At 41.7% G+C, this 14,550-nt stretch overlaps 1 protein-coding gene across 5 annotated transcripts in view; it reads left to right on the top strand.

Annotated features, from left to right (window-relative positions):
* The window catches only part of LOC119956569 (activating transcription factor 7-interacting protein 1-like), a 204,871-nt gene that overhangs the window by 30,093 nt on the left and 160,228 nt on the right, over positions 1–14,550 (top strand). For 4 of the 5 annotated variants that reach the window (XM_038783877.1, XM_038783876.1, XM_038783880.1 and 1 more), the window contains one exon: positions 14,045–14,093. The gene's annotated coding sequence lies outside the window, so the exon portion shown is untranslated. Of the gene's footprint in view, positions 1–6,732; positions 6,752–11,022; positions 11,120–14,044; positions 14,094–14,550 lie in introns of those variants that run through there. The other variant, XM_038783878.1, reaches the window with a different exon arrangement.

Raw genomic sequence — 14,550 nt, 5'->3', positions numbered from 1 at the left:
GTTGGGTTACGGGTATAGGGTGGATACGTGGGTTTCAGTAGGGTGATCATGGCTCGGCACAACATTGAGGGCCGAAGGGCCTGTTCTGTGCTGTACTGTTCTATGTTCTATGTTTCTGGAAGCTATCTTCTATGTACGCTGTGGAGCTTCATAACATCTATTCATCTTCAGTTTGATGTATGGAAACAATTCGTGATTAATGATGATGGCCTGATTTATGCGTTGCTAAAATCTACCCATTCCAAACCTACAGGCACCCAAATTCAAACCATGGAGTAGCAATCTAAATTTAAATAAGACCCAAATTGTTTGGACTTCCAAGAGCCAGATTTTCTGGCCTATCATAATAATAATCTTTATTATTGTCACAAGTAGGCTTACATTAACACCGCAATGAAGTTTCTGTGAAAATCCCCCAGTTGCCACACTCAGTTGCCTGTTCGGGTACACAGAGGGAGAATTCAGAATGTCCAATTCACCTAACAAGCACTTCTTTCGGGACTTGTGGGAGGAAACCGGAGCACCCGGAGGAAACCCATGCAGACTCTGGATAGACAGTGACCCAAGTGGGAATCGAACCTGGGACCCTGCTGTGAAGCTACAGTGCCGCCCCATTGTGAGGTGTTGGGAAGATAATAAGGCTGTTAATTGTACAAAACTTTCCTAATTTAGAGAGCGAATCGACTGCCACGCCTGCTTGTATTGTCACACTTGCTACCAGCCTGGACTCAGCTAAAATGATCTTGGATTCGAATGAAAATATTGCTTTTATTAAAAACTCCTTTTGGAATACTGGAGGCTGTACATGAAGATGCATTACTCATGTTTCAAGTTTGTTTCCGGTTTTCTCTTCAGTATGTCTGTTATTCACTAATGGCATTTTGCCAGGCTTTTGGAGGTTGCTCTGAGCTAATTATTAGCCTGGTTACCTAGCAACTGTCAGTCGTCTCCTGGAAACCTAGGGGACTGATGCCTAGGGCAGCAGAAGTGCAGCTGAGCTGGGCGTGAGAGATGGCAGTTGGAGTTGCAACACATGCTGTGGAGTTGAGCAAAATCTGTGGGTACACGATCAATTAAGTGCTGCTGAACACTCAGATGCTGATTTAAAACAACTCCTGTATTTATTCTGCTTTCTTCCCTAGTACGAAGACTTGACCAGCTTTAGTACTCTTGAACACATAAGAAAGATGTCTATTTGTGCACCATGCACACTATTCAGATATTTAATCTAGTCTTTTGTTCACAGCAGAGTTTTTGTAGTAATGGTGTTACTGCTGTGATGGTTCGACATTGTGCCTACTTTAAGGAGTAAAGCATTTTCAGAATTACCACAAAGTAAGGAAATCGGTAATAGTGCACATATCAACAGAATTTTTTAGGCTTTTAAATGTTGGCTTTATCAGAGAAGGTGGGATTATCACTAGGCCAAAGGCTCTGTTCAAAGTCCCACTTTTTAAACTCAACTTGGGAAAAGTGTCACTATGATCGAGACTTGAAGCCAAACAGTTTTTCATATTTCTGCAAAGTTCAGCAGAAAGTGTAACAAGCCTAAAATACAGGAGAATTGCAGGACCAAAACACCAACTTGGTGTGTTCTAGCACAGTTAAAGCAGAATTTTTTGTTGTGCATTTAATACTGAGTATCTTCAACATTTGTTCTGAACAAATAAATAATGGTACCGGACAATGAAGAATTATCAAATTACTTCTCTTTTTTTTTTAAATTTAGAATATCCAATTCATTTTTTCCAATTAAGGGGCAATTTAACGTGGCCAATCCACCTAACCTGCACATCTTTGGGTTGTGGGGGTGAAACCCACGCAGACACGGGGAGAATGTGCAAACTCCTCACAGACAGTGACCCAGGGCCGGGATTCGAACCCGGGTCCTCAGCGCCGTAGGCAGCAATGCTAACCACTGTGCCACCGTGCCGCCCTCAAATTACTTCTCTGACATTGTTAATACAAATAAAACTGTTTTTGGTTCTGGTGAGGAAAAGCACTTTATTTTTCTGACTTTTAATTGGAAGCTAGTGCCGGTCACCGGTTTAAAATGTTTAATTAGTGATATATTAATTCCTCTGCATATTTTGACTATTAAATTTGAGCAAGTTTTCTATTTTTGAGCGAATATATGCCATTTAGAGGGCAGGTTGTTCATCCAATCATCATTAGTGATTGACTGTAACATTCTAACAAACCACAAATTTAGCTGGAGTGATGCTCTTTTTACTATTTGATGTACGGTGGGTGACCAGAGTATCCACTGTTTCCCACCTCTGAAATACTCAATTGCCCTTGACTGACTGTGAACAAATTAGTTATAAAAGTAGGTCTTTGAATTAAGTTAGATACTGCACTGAAGATTTTATATAATTCAATATTGTAACACCGATGAACCATTACAAAAATGAGATGAATCTCCGCCACCTGTTGGAGAAGTACGGTGTAGTGTAAATACACCTTTTGGCACGGAGTCTGAGTATTAAACGAGCAGAAATATAACCAGGTCCAGCATTGCCTATTTCTTTGAAATTAATTAGCACCACCAAAGATGTTGTGGCTGTGTTTCCAACTTCTGCCTGTACTGAAGTTAGTCGAGCATGTGGTTCTTTTTCCATGATCTTGAATTCTGTAGGCTCCTTATTCCCATTCCTTCTTCACATGAAGGATGATCTGGATCCTTCTGAACACTTGCTCATTTCACATTCCTTTCCTAAACTTCTTTAACATTGCACGTCTGCAGAGCTCATAACTTGCAGTAGTACTCCGTGCAATGGCTACATCCTTTAAGTATTGCAATGAAAATGTTTCTTTCAGTTCTTTGCCTCTCGAGGCTATCTGGCTATACCTTGCCTTCAGTTCTATTTTCATTGTTTAATGTGGATGACAATTTTTTATCTTAAAATTTCAAATGGAACGCTCACCATATCTAAACCCTCCAAGAAAATTGTTTTTCTATTTTTCACTTAAACACTGTCCATAGAACCATAGAAAATATAACTGCACTCAAGGGAGCAAGATCCATGTGCTTTTTAAACAAAGAAACAGTTCAGGGTCTCTGCCTCCACCACCAACTCGGGCAGCAAATTCCAGCCACCCATCATCCTCTGCATTTAAAAAAAAAAAAAGTTTTTCCACATGTCGCCTCTAATCCTTCTGCCACCTAGCTTAGATCTATGGCCCCTGTTTTTTGAACTCTCTGCCAAGGGAAATAAGTACCACCTATGTACTCTATCTCCACCCCTCACAATTTTTTATACCTCAATCATGCCATCCTTCAGCCTCCTCTATTCCAAGGAAAAATCCCCAATTTCTCCTCTTGGCTACAATTCTCCAGTTCCAGCAAAATTCTAGTAAATCTTCTCTGCACTCTCTTCCGAGTAATTACGTCCTTCCTGTATAATAATCTTTATTATTGTCACAAGTAGGCTTACATTAACACTGCAACAAAGCTACTGTGAAAAGCCCGAGTCTGTTAGGGTACACTGAGGGAGGATTCAGAATGTCCAATTTACCTAACGTCATGTATTTTGGGACTTGTGGGAGGAAATCCAGAACACCTGGAGGAAATCCACGCAGACAGTGACCCAAGCCAGGAATTGAACCAAAGATCCTGGCGCTGTGAAGCAACAGTGCTAACCACTGTGCTACCATGCCGTCCACTAGATGTAATGTAACCAGAACTACACACAATACTCCAGTTGTGGCCTTACCAGTATCTTGTACAGTTCCATCATTATATCCCTATTTTTATACTCTGTATAAAGGAGCACATTCCATATGCCTTTTTTTACAACATTGTCTACATGAACTGTTACCTTTAGAGACCTTGTGGACCTGTGCACTACCATGTCAAGATCTCTCACTTCATCCTACTCTCAGTATATTCCCATTTATTGTGTGCTCACTTTTACTGTTTGACCTCCCTAAATGCATTACCTCGCACTTAAGAGTTGAACTCCATCTGCCACTTTCTTGCCTATTCCACCAACGCATCCAAATCATTTTGGAGCTTACTGCTACACTAACTACTACACGGCTAAGTTGTCGTTGGCAAATTTTCCAATCGCCCCATCCCCCCACTACACGCCCAATTTGTTGTCTTCAGATTTCATCATTTCCCCCCCACCCCCGGCAATTTTCAAATACAAATCGTTAATATATAAAACAAATGGCAGGGGTCCCAACACAGCCCTGTGGAACATCACTTAAAACAGCTTTCCATTCACAAGGGCAGTCATTGACTGTTACCCTTTGTTTCTTTTACTAAGCCAACTTTAAATCCAATTTGCCACATTACCCTGTATCCCATGGGATTTTACTTTTTTCACAAGTCTGCCTTGTGGGATCTTGTCGAATGCCTTGCTAATCCATGAAGACAACATCCACTGCAATACCCTCATTGATCCTCCTTGTCATTTCCTCAAAGAATTCAATCAAATTTGTTCGGCAGGACCTTCCCTTGACAATACCATGCTGACTATTCCTTTCTTAAGACCTTGTCTTTCTAAGTGACAGTTTATCTGATCTCTCAGGATTGATTCTAACAATTTGTCCACCACTGAAGTAGGACTAACCGGCTGAGAATTATTTGGCTTTTTCTTCGTATCCTTTTAAACAATGGAACCGCACTAAATTCCTCCAGTTCTCTGGCACCTTCCCTTTGTCGAGTGAAGATTGGAAAATAATACTCGAAGCGTTTGCTATTTCCTCCCTGATCTCCTTCAACCTCTTGGGAAACAATACATCCAGCTCTGGCAACGTATCTGCTTTCAAGGATTCCAATTCCTCTAACACTTCCCCTCTCATTATGATTTTATCCATTATTTCACACTGCTCCACTTGGACTGCTATATCCGCATCATTCCTTTCCTTTGTGAATACAGAGACAAAATAATTTGTTTAAAATTCTTCTGTTCCTTCACATGGGTTCCTTTCTTTATCTCTGATAACTATCTTTTTACCTGGTCCCTGTACTTTCTATGCTACTCTAGGCTATCTGCAGTGTTGAACACGTGCTCCATAAAACCCTTGGTCTTCCCAAGAGTGAATGAAAGCCACTTTTGTCCAAGCAGATCATAGGCTGCTCGCCCCTTTGAGAGGGAGTGATAGAGTTGACGAATGGTGATTTAACCTGAGGGTCACCACACCTCGGGTAAGGGGCAAGGATGATAAGTTGGGGCGAGGCCTTCATGGATAACTTCAACCGGTAACCTGCGTTGTTGGCATTGCTCCACATCACAAACCAGCCGTTCAGCTAACTGACCACCCACCATCCCACAAGACTGAATACAGCTCCTTTGGCTACTTGTGATGCTTGTTGAAGGAGGACACTGGAAGTGCTCTGCTTCTCTAACTTAATAGCATAGAAATGTTTGCGTTGCCATGAGCTTGAGAGATAACCTTAACCTGTTTAAAAAGAATGAGCTCCCAGTTAACAAAGAATTGTCATAAGGTTTTACGTCAAAAATCTTTACTACACAAAAATTAAATAAAACATTTACTACTAACAACGGGTCACTCTGGTTCTATCCTTATTTCCACCCAATGGTTCCAATATAACTTTCCAGGATGTTGAGAGTTCCTTCCCTTCACTTATGGGACCAAACCCAAAATGTGCCACAGCTCTCAGGAATTCGCTTCCATTCTCTTCTAGGATTTCTGTAGTTTGGGGGGGGGGGGGGGGGGGGGGGGGGGGGAAGAGGGGTGACGTCTTTCCACTAGAATTTTGCGAGGTGACCCTCTAAATCCTGACCATTGTGCTCCAGCATAGGCATCACTGCGTTTTAGCTCCATGACTCCAAAATCTGAAAACTCCCTTATTTTAGATGATCCTTTGCTTCTGGCCTCCATTGCTTCCAAGCGCCCACTGGCATCTTTCTCTCTGTCTATTTCCAATCTGTGTCAGTTCTAGATGTAAAACTGCCTGTTTTCTGTGAAAAATCATACAGATGATTATAAAACAAGAATACCTCTGCAGCCTGTACCCTGTCCCAGTTAGCAACACAAAGTTAATCTTTGTGAAAAATTTGTACTCCATTTGAAGACAATTGTAGATATCTTGTTCACACCAAGACTTTAGCTCCAACCATTGTTTAATGTTTTCCCACTTCTAACTCTGACCTTGTTTAATAAACACAGGTCACCATTTTGAGTGGCTATTACACTGATCTGTTTACCAGGTGCCTCTCCATTATCTTTCGACAAACTTCAACCCCCAAACTTAAATTTTTATTTTCACAAGATATGAATCATGAAATTAGATATTTTCAAAACCCCTTCTCTTTGCCTCTCTGACACAGAAAAATAAACTGATTGCCATTGTTTTTATTTCTACCACCTAAAATAGAATAACTTTATAACATGTTGCATACTACTTATCACATGCAGTACATGTAGCAATCTTCCGCTATTGTTGCAAGTCAGTCACTCCATCAAGACTTGGACTCCGTAGGCTTGAAGATCCCATTAAAATTTACAACCTTGTGCTGAGTTTTGTTTCTGCACAGTGCATGTCAAAATCCGTTTTGTTGCTAGTAAGAGGAGACTCCTCATACATTTTTAAGGGCTACATTTCGAGTTAGTTTGTTCAGAATTCAGCTGTCCTCCATATTTGTAGTTTATTTTTGAACCTGAACAATGAAGAACGTCCCAATTAATTAGACTATTTCCCTCTTACTCATCAGCTTATCTTTATTTTTCAGCTCATTATCTGGACCGGGCACTTTGGTTTCTCATTTTTGAGATGGTATGTTCCAAATGACTTATTTTTTTGTGCCAGCAACTTGTGCCTTCATTAGTCAAAATTCTTCCGTAGCCACTTAAATAACATCCAAATTATATTTTAATGATCAAGTAGAAAGGTTTGATACTCCTGTTTGATATAGTTTTTGAATAGTTTATAGTTCTTCAGTTTTCTTGATCCCCTTTTCACTCGTGTTTTGTTTAATACTTTTGAGTAATGTTGTTAGCTTCTTTACTTTTAACCTTCATTTTATTTTCTAACACTTTTTGGCCTTCCTTGCAACTCACAAAGAACACCTTCACAATCACGTTAGGGGTTTCAAATCATTTTATTTGTGTTCATTTGCCTGGATTTTTGCTCCCGTGTCTCAACAATGGCAAGTACTTCTAATTCTGTGTGGGTGTCATTGACCCTTGCGGACTCATTTGAAACCTTTTAATTTGAGACTCTTCAGGCACTGACTGTCCTGGGAGATGGCAAAATCATATTCCCCAATATAAAATCCACGTGCTCAATTGGCAGTTTGGTCACAACACCAAAATTAATGGGCTGGATTCTCCACTGGCAGGATTCTCCGTTGCACCAGCAGCGCACCCACGCCTGTGGATTTTACGACTGCATGGGGCTGCCCACAATGGAACCGCCATTGGTAGATGGAGAATCCTGCCGCTGGCGGGGTGTGCCGCACAGTGGGGCCGGGGATCCCGCCCAATAGATCCCCTTTACTTGGGGCATGTTTAAAGTCACTCTCCACAATGGGATACTCCCATACATCCCATCAATACCGTCTATCAAAAAGTTCTATTCAACAAACCTTTTTGAAGAAAAGTAAACCTTTTGCTAGCAACACCTCTTGAGCTGAACTGGTATCTCAGGATAACCATCTTTTTAGGCCCTTGGTCACAAATGTAGCGGCTTCAACTTCAAGTATTAAATTTCCAATGTGTGCTACACCGATGTGCGCAACCTAGTCTGCCCCCTAGGTTAGATATTAAAGATCCCATGACAGTATTTGACAAAGAGCAGGGTCGTTATCCCTACTATACTGGCCAAAATTGATGCCTCAATCAACAACATTAGATTATTTGGTCATCGTCACATTGTGTTTAATGGAGCTTGCATAAATTAACTTGTCACATTTCCTGGAAACCCATTGTGACCAAACTTCAATAGTACCGTTGGCTGTAAAATTCTTAGATTGTCTGGCGGTAAGAAAACCATTATGTATTACAAATACATAATTCAAGAAGACCACCATCATACCGGTACCAAAGAAGAACCAGGCAACATGCCTCAATGACTACCGCCCGGTGGCCCTGACGTCAGTTGTAATGAAGTGCTTCGAGAGGCTGATCATGAAGCGCATCACCTCCATACTCCCGGAACGCCTTGACCCACTTCAATTCGCATACCGTAGCAACCGATCCACATCAGATGCCATTTCCCTGGCCCTACACTCATCCCTAGAGCATCTCGAAAACAAGGACTCCTACATCAGACTCCTATTTATTGACTACAGCTCCGCCTTCAACACCATAATCCCAGCCAAGCTCATATCAAAGCTCCAAAACCTAGGACTTGGCTCTTCACTCTGCAACTGGATCCTTGACTTTCTGACCAACAGACCACAATCAGTAAGAATGAACACCAACACCTCCTCCACAATAGTGCTCAATACCGGTGCCCCGCAAGGCTGCGTACTTGGCCCCCTACTCTACTCCCTGTACACACACGACTGTGTGGCAAAATTTGGTTCCAACTCCATCTACAAGTTTGCTGACGATACGACCATAGTGGGCCGGATCTCGAATAACGACGAGTCCGAATACAGGAGGGATATAGAGGGCAGCACGGTAGCATGGTGGTTAGCATAAATGCTTCACAGCTCCAGGGTCCCAGGTTCGATTCCCGGCTGGGTCACTGTCTGTGCGGAGTCTGCATGTCCTCCCCGTGTGTGCGTGGGTTTCCTCCGGGTGCTCCGGTTTCCTCCCACAGTCCAAAGATGTGCGGGTTAGGTGGATTGGCCATGATAAATTGCCCACAGTGTCCTAAAAGTAAGGTTGGGGGGGGGGGGGGGTGTTGGGTAACGGGTATAGGGTGGATATGTGGGTTTGAGTAGGGTGATCATTGCTCAGCGCAACATCGAGGGCCGAAGGGCCTGTTCTGTGCTGTACTGTTCTATGTTCTATGTAACCTAGTGGAGTGGTGTAACGACAACAATCTCTCCCTCAATGCCAGCAAAACTAAAGAGCTGGTCATCGACTTCAGGAAGCATCAACGGGGCCGAGGTGGAGATGGTTAGCAGTTTCAAATTCCATGGGGTGCACATCACCAAAAATCTGTCCTGGTCCACTCACGTCGACGCCATCACCAAGAAAGCACAACAGCGCCTATACTTGCTCAGGAAACCAAGGAAATTTGGCATGTCCACATTAACCCTTACCAACTTTTACAGATCATAGAACATAGAACAGTACAGCACAGAACAGGCCCTTCGGCCCTCAATGTTGTGCCGAGCCATGATCACCCTACTCAAACCCACGTATCCACCCTATACCCGTAACCCAACAACCCCCCCCCCTTAACCTTACTTTTTTATTAGGACACTACGGGCAATTTATCATGGCCAATCCACCTAACCCGCACATCTTTGGACTGTGGGAGGAAACCGGAGCACCCAGAGGAAACCCACGCACACAGTGGGAGGACGTGCAGAGTCCACACAGACAGTGACCCAGCCGGGAATCGAACCTGGGACCCTGGAGCTGTGAAGCATTTATGCTAACCACCATGCTACCCTGCTGCCCCCATAGATGCACTATAGAAAGCATCCTATCGGGCTGCATCACAGCCTGGTATGGCAACTGCTTGGCCCAGGACCGCAAGGAACTTCAGAGAGTCGTGGATACCGCCACACGAACCTGCCTCCCATCCATGGACTCCATCTACACCTTCCGCTGCCGGGGGAAAGCGGACAGCATAATCAAGGATCCCTCCCACCCGGCTTACTCACTTTTCCAACTTCTTCCATTGGGCAGGAGATTCAGAAGTCTGAGAACACGCACGAGCAGACTCAAAAACAGCTTCTTCCCCACTGTCACCTGACTTCTAAATGACCCTCTTATTGACTGACATTAACTGTATGCTTCAACCGATGCCAATGCTTATGTAGTTACATTGTATCTCTTGTGTTGCCCTAATATGTATTCTCATGTATTTTCTTGTCTTTTCTTGAATTTTGTTTAATTTCCTTTTCTTCCATGTACTGAATGATCTGTTGAGCTGCTTGCAGAAAAATACTTTTCACTGTACCTCTGTGCACGTGACAATAAACAAATCCAATCCAAATACAAGTCTTTTTTTGAATTTGTCAGCAGAATATTTCAACCAAACAAGAACTAGATAGTGATCTAAAGTAGAAATTTCAACCTGTGTGAGGCAATTGCAGTAACCTACCTCTAAGATATACTAACTTAACACAGATTGCAAATTGAGCATAACATCATTACTGATCTACTTGACTGAACTACTTCTCGATGAGCTTTCTCAGCCATTGGGCAATTTACATGCCTGAATTTGACTATACAAGAAGAGCTAGCTGATTTGCTAACAACATAAAGCATTATATTGTTAGGACCAGTGGGAAGCTGTGATCTGTTAAATGACTGGTTGGACATGCTTTTGGCTGCACTGACCCTCGTTTCAAAGCTTGTTTTTGTTTAGTCCAGCATTAACTGAAAGGGAACCAATGTCAGGTTTCTGGGGAAACTGAAACTAATTCAAACCAGCTATAAAAGCTTAGATGCCTAGCAGTGCAATTTTGGCAGGCCGGAGAGAGTTACGTTGGGGAGAAGTTTAAAGAAGGAAATCTGGAGATGGATCCCGGGACGGGAATAAGGAAAGTAAGATTATTGCTGCTGTTGCTTCAGTTATTTTAAAGGGATCAGTGTAAACCGAACTGGCCGTGGATCATGCTTGTGGAACTCTGTTTGGGGTCAACTGTGGGAGGCAACTCTGGCTACTTCCTACATGGAAATAGGAACTGGAACTCTGCCTTGGGGAGACTGGTGTTTGGAAGGACTTTTGCTGAACATAGTGCCATATATCCTAAGTGCACTGTGTGATTCAGCTGAGACCTATCTTCCTATCTCCTGTTTACAGATTAATTTTTGTTTACAACAGTTTGCCTTTGTTCACATACAATTTGTTGATTTTGGTTTAATAAAGTTAAAGTCATAAAAGTGACATTTTCTCTTTTTTTCATTGTTTTTCAGTGAATTAAATTCTTTTAGTTCTCAAGAATCATCCATCTGTCTACTGGGACCTTCCACATCTCGTAGAACTAAGCATAGTACATGTCTTAATGCATATGTAGGTCACATCAGTACTTGAATATATTTATATTGTCTCAGTGATTTATTACTCTGATGTTGCACCTATTCATTGCCATGAGAACTGATCAAGTAAGTTTCTATCAGCATAATTTGCTCATCCACAAATACTTGTTCCTCAGTACTGCTGCTCCATCATTGGTGGCAGCTCTTTCATCCGTTATGCCTCTGAATTCCTTCAACATTCCATCCCTGGTACCCTTTACTTTTCACCTCCTTAAAACTTTTCTAATTCTGTTGTCTACACTGACCTCTTCTTTTGTGCTTTCTCTTCTGCTTGGCATTTGCGGTTTCAACTATTTTGTCAAGCACTTTGAGACACCTTCTGTGCGAAATACTATAAAAATATTTGCTCCTGAATCAATTGAAAACATACTGGTTGTCCTAACTGTATTTTAGGAAACAGTTTGCAAATTAGGTTATCCCTTTACTTTTCACTGCTTCTGGTTTAGCACAGTGGTCTAAACAGCTGGCTTGTAATGCAGAACAAGGAAGCAACGCGGGTTCAATTCCCGTACCGGCCTCCCTGAACGGGCACCGGAATGTGGCGACTAGGGGCTTTTGCAAGTAACTTCATTGAAGCCTACTTGTGACAATAAGTTTATTATTATTATTGTTCTGTACAAACTCTTCAATGTTGCTGTATACACGAGTGATTTTCATGGAATTCGTGGACCATAACTAATTGGTTACAAAGGAAATATTTCCTTTTTTCGGCTTTATGGTCTGTATAAAATTTGATTTTAGAATTTTGTATAGAATCTCTGGAAGTACTCTATAAAAGTTGGCAATTATATCGGAAAATAAGGTGGGAAAGGCTCACTGAAGAAAGGGAGGAGAGGACGATGTTTATAAACCACCGTCACCACCTCCAAAGCAGGGTTTTAAGTTATAATTAGCATGATATGAAAGGAGAAATGGTGTTTGATATTAGTATCTGATGCTGTCCGAAGCATAACTGGCAAAAATAAATAATTGATCCAACTAATGGGTAAAATGTGTAATGCAGTAGTTAGCCGAGTAGATGTCAAACAGACACTAATTTGGTAAGTAAAAGAAAATAAAAATGGCTTTAGAAGAAGAGATTAAAAATATTTACCGGAATGTAAACATTTATGCTGAACCGTTCATTAATGATTAGTGTATTTGTATACTCTTCTTGAGTGACATTGAGCTGATTAAAAGTGCTCTCCTGTTTCTACATGGTTTGATTACCTCTGTGCATTATTCTACTGTACAGTCTCCTTAGTCCTGCATTGTAGCATCATTAAATATCCATGGTAAGCAGCAGTTACAAAAATATGTTAACCGTGAGGGACCAGTAGCCTCTAAAGATGGACAACCATGTTGTTCACGTAACATTAATGTTAATGGACATCCTGGGGAGCATAAATTACATCAATTTTCATCAGTGATATTGATCAGAGTTGGTCGAGTGGGGTAAGAATAGATTATACAGTATAAGTACCCTCAATAAGAACATCCTGCTCTTCACGGGCCGTAGCAATCAAATCTACCATACAGGACTCCAAATGAGGTTTGTTTGGACTAGAGAAGAATCTTTAAATGGACCAGAAGGATTACAACAGCAAATCCTTTGCGAGGGGAGGGATCTTCTCCATTTGTTTGGTGGGAAATATTAATTAACCTAATTTGATAGTGGCTGAAACCTGTTTGAGTTGAACATCTTTGCTTTGATAAATTTTGTCCCCCCCCCCCCCCCCCCTTTGTGGCCTCTGATGTCTCAGTCACTTTGGGAAAGGTAATGGCGTGTAATGGCCGGTTATGGTTCAATGCATTGTTTCAAACAATTTCTTACACATTTTCGATGATACTTAACATCAGCACCGGTCTCGATCTCTCCTACTACGTGCAAGCACTTTACCACCAATGAGTACTAATGTAGGAAAACAAGACCATTCTGTAAGATTCCATAAACACCAATCAACTAAGTTATCAGGTATTTTCTTTCTTGGCAATGGTTGAGAAATAAATACAAGGACAACCGGAAAGTTCCCCTGTTCTTGTTCAAATCGCACCATGGAATCTTTTATGCCCACCCAACAGGGCAGACTGGTTTGAACAACCATGCAGCACTCTGCACTGAAGTATCAACCTGGATATTTGCTCAGGTCTCTGACGTTGGACCTTAAATCCTAATCTGGTTGGGGTGCCACTGAGAAAAAGCTGTTTTCTTTTCTGCCCCCACACATTAGTAACCTCAAATTATCCATGTTATGTGGAGGTAAATTGGATTTGCAGTAACGGGTGCTGTTAAGTCTTAAGTAATTTATCAGCACCAATTGGAATGCAACATGTATTTTGAGTGTTTCTATCAAGTGTTATCCTCCTAAATTGTGTGTCTCTTTAATTTTACTACCTTTCTCTGTCTGATGGCAATGACTTATTGGTGTTTCCGTGAATGTGAAGTACCCTGTAAGTCACTATTCATTCATAGCCTCCATGATGAGTATTGGCAGCTATTGAACTGCAGGAGACACCGAGGATATCATAACTGAGCCCAAAGTCGATATGGAGTAGACCCACTGACTTGCATCCCCCCCCCCCCCCCCCCCCCCCCCCCCAACTCCAAATTGTAATGTGTACCATTGTACTGACACAGATTAGGGATTGCACCTGGAACACAAGTTTGTGGTAACTAATTTTACTGTAGAAAAACTCACTTGCCCATCAATGTAACTCTTCACTGATTTTTTTTTTGGTTGATTCTATTGGAAATTAAGATTGTAATTGATGTAGGTAAATAATGTCTAGCATGCAGCTGTACAGTGTCATGTAGTTTTATGCATTCTTTTGTCTTGTTTTGGAACTTTTTGTCTGTTGCGCATTTGTTCTGCTTTAAGTTTCTTATTTGATTCTAACAGTAATTTCCCATTTCTTTCAGGGGGGACCAAAGTGAAATGCTGAATGGTCTGCTTGAAATAAAGTGCAAGGTATGATTGACTTTGGGCTTATAAAAATTAATTTCTGGGATATAGGCAACGCTGGCTAGACCAGCATTTATTTTCCATCCCCAGTTACCCGTTATGTTAATAATTGGTGCATCCATTTCCAACTTTACCAGAAGCTTAGCCAAGAATATGACATGCAAAAATTAGGCTAGTCACAGTTTCCTCCCGTTTTGGCGCAAAGGAAACTGGTCTAACTGCGCATCAACCATAATTGTTGTGACTTGAGTGCCAATATGTCCCCGTTGAACAAGAACAGTTTGGAATTTTGAAACTCTACCGCAAGCAACAATTGATGCTAGATGAATTAATTTTAATTCTGAGAGTTGCCAAGTGTATTGAGGGATATAGAGCAATGGTAGGTGTATGCAGTCAGGTCACCGATAAGCCATTATCTCATCGATTAGCGGAACAAGCTCAAGGAATTAAATGGCTTCCTCCT

This window comes from Scyliorhinus canicula, chromosome 23, assembly GCF_902713615.1.
Source record: "Scyliorhinus canicula chromosome 23, sScyCan1.1, whole genome shotgun sequence".
Lineage (NCBI taxonomy): Eukaryota > Metazoa > Chordata > Chondrichthyes > Carcharhiniformes > Scyliorhinidae > Scyliorhinus > Scyliorhinus canicula.
Note: the sequence above shows the minus strand (reverse complement) of the source record. Positions and strands in the feature narration are given on the sequence as shown.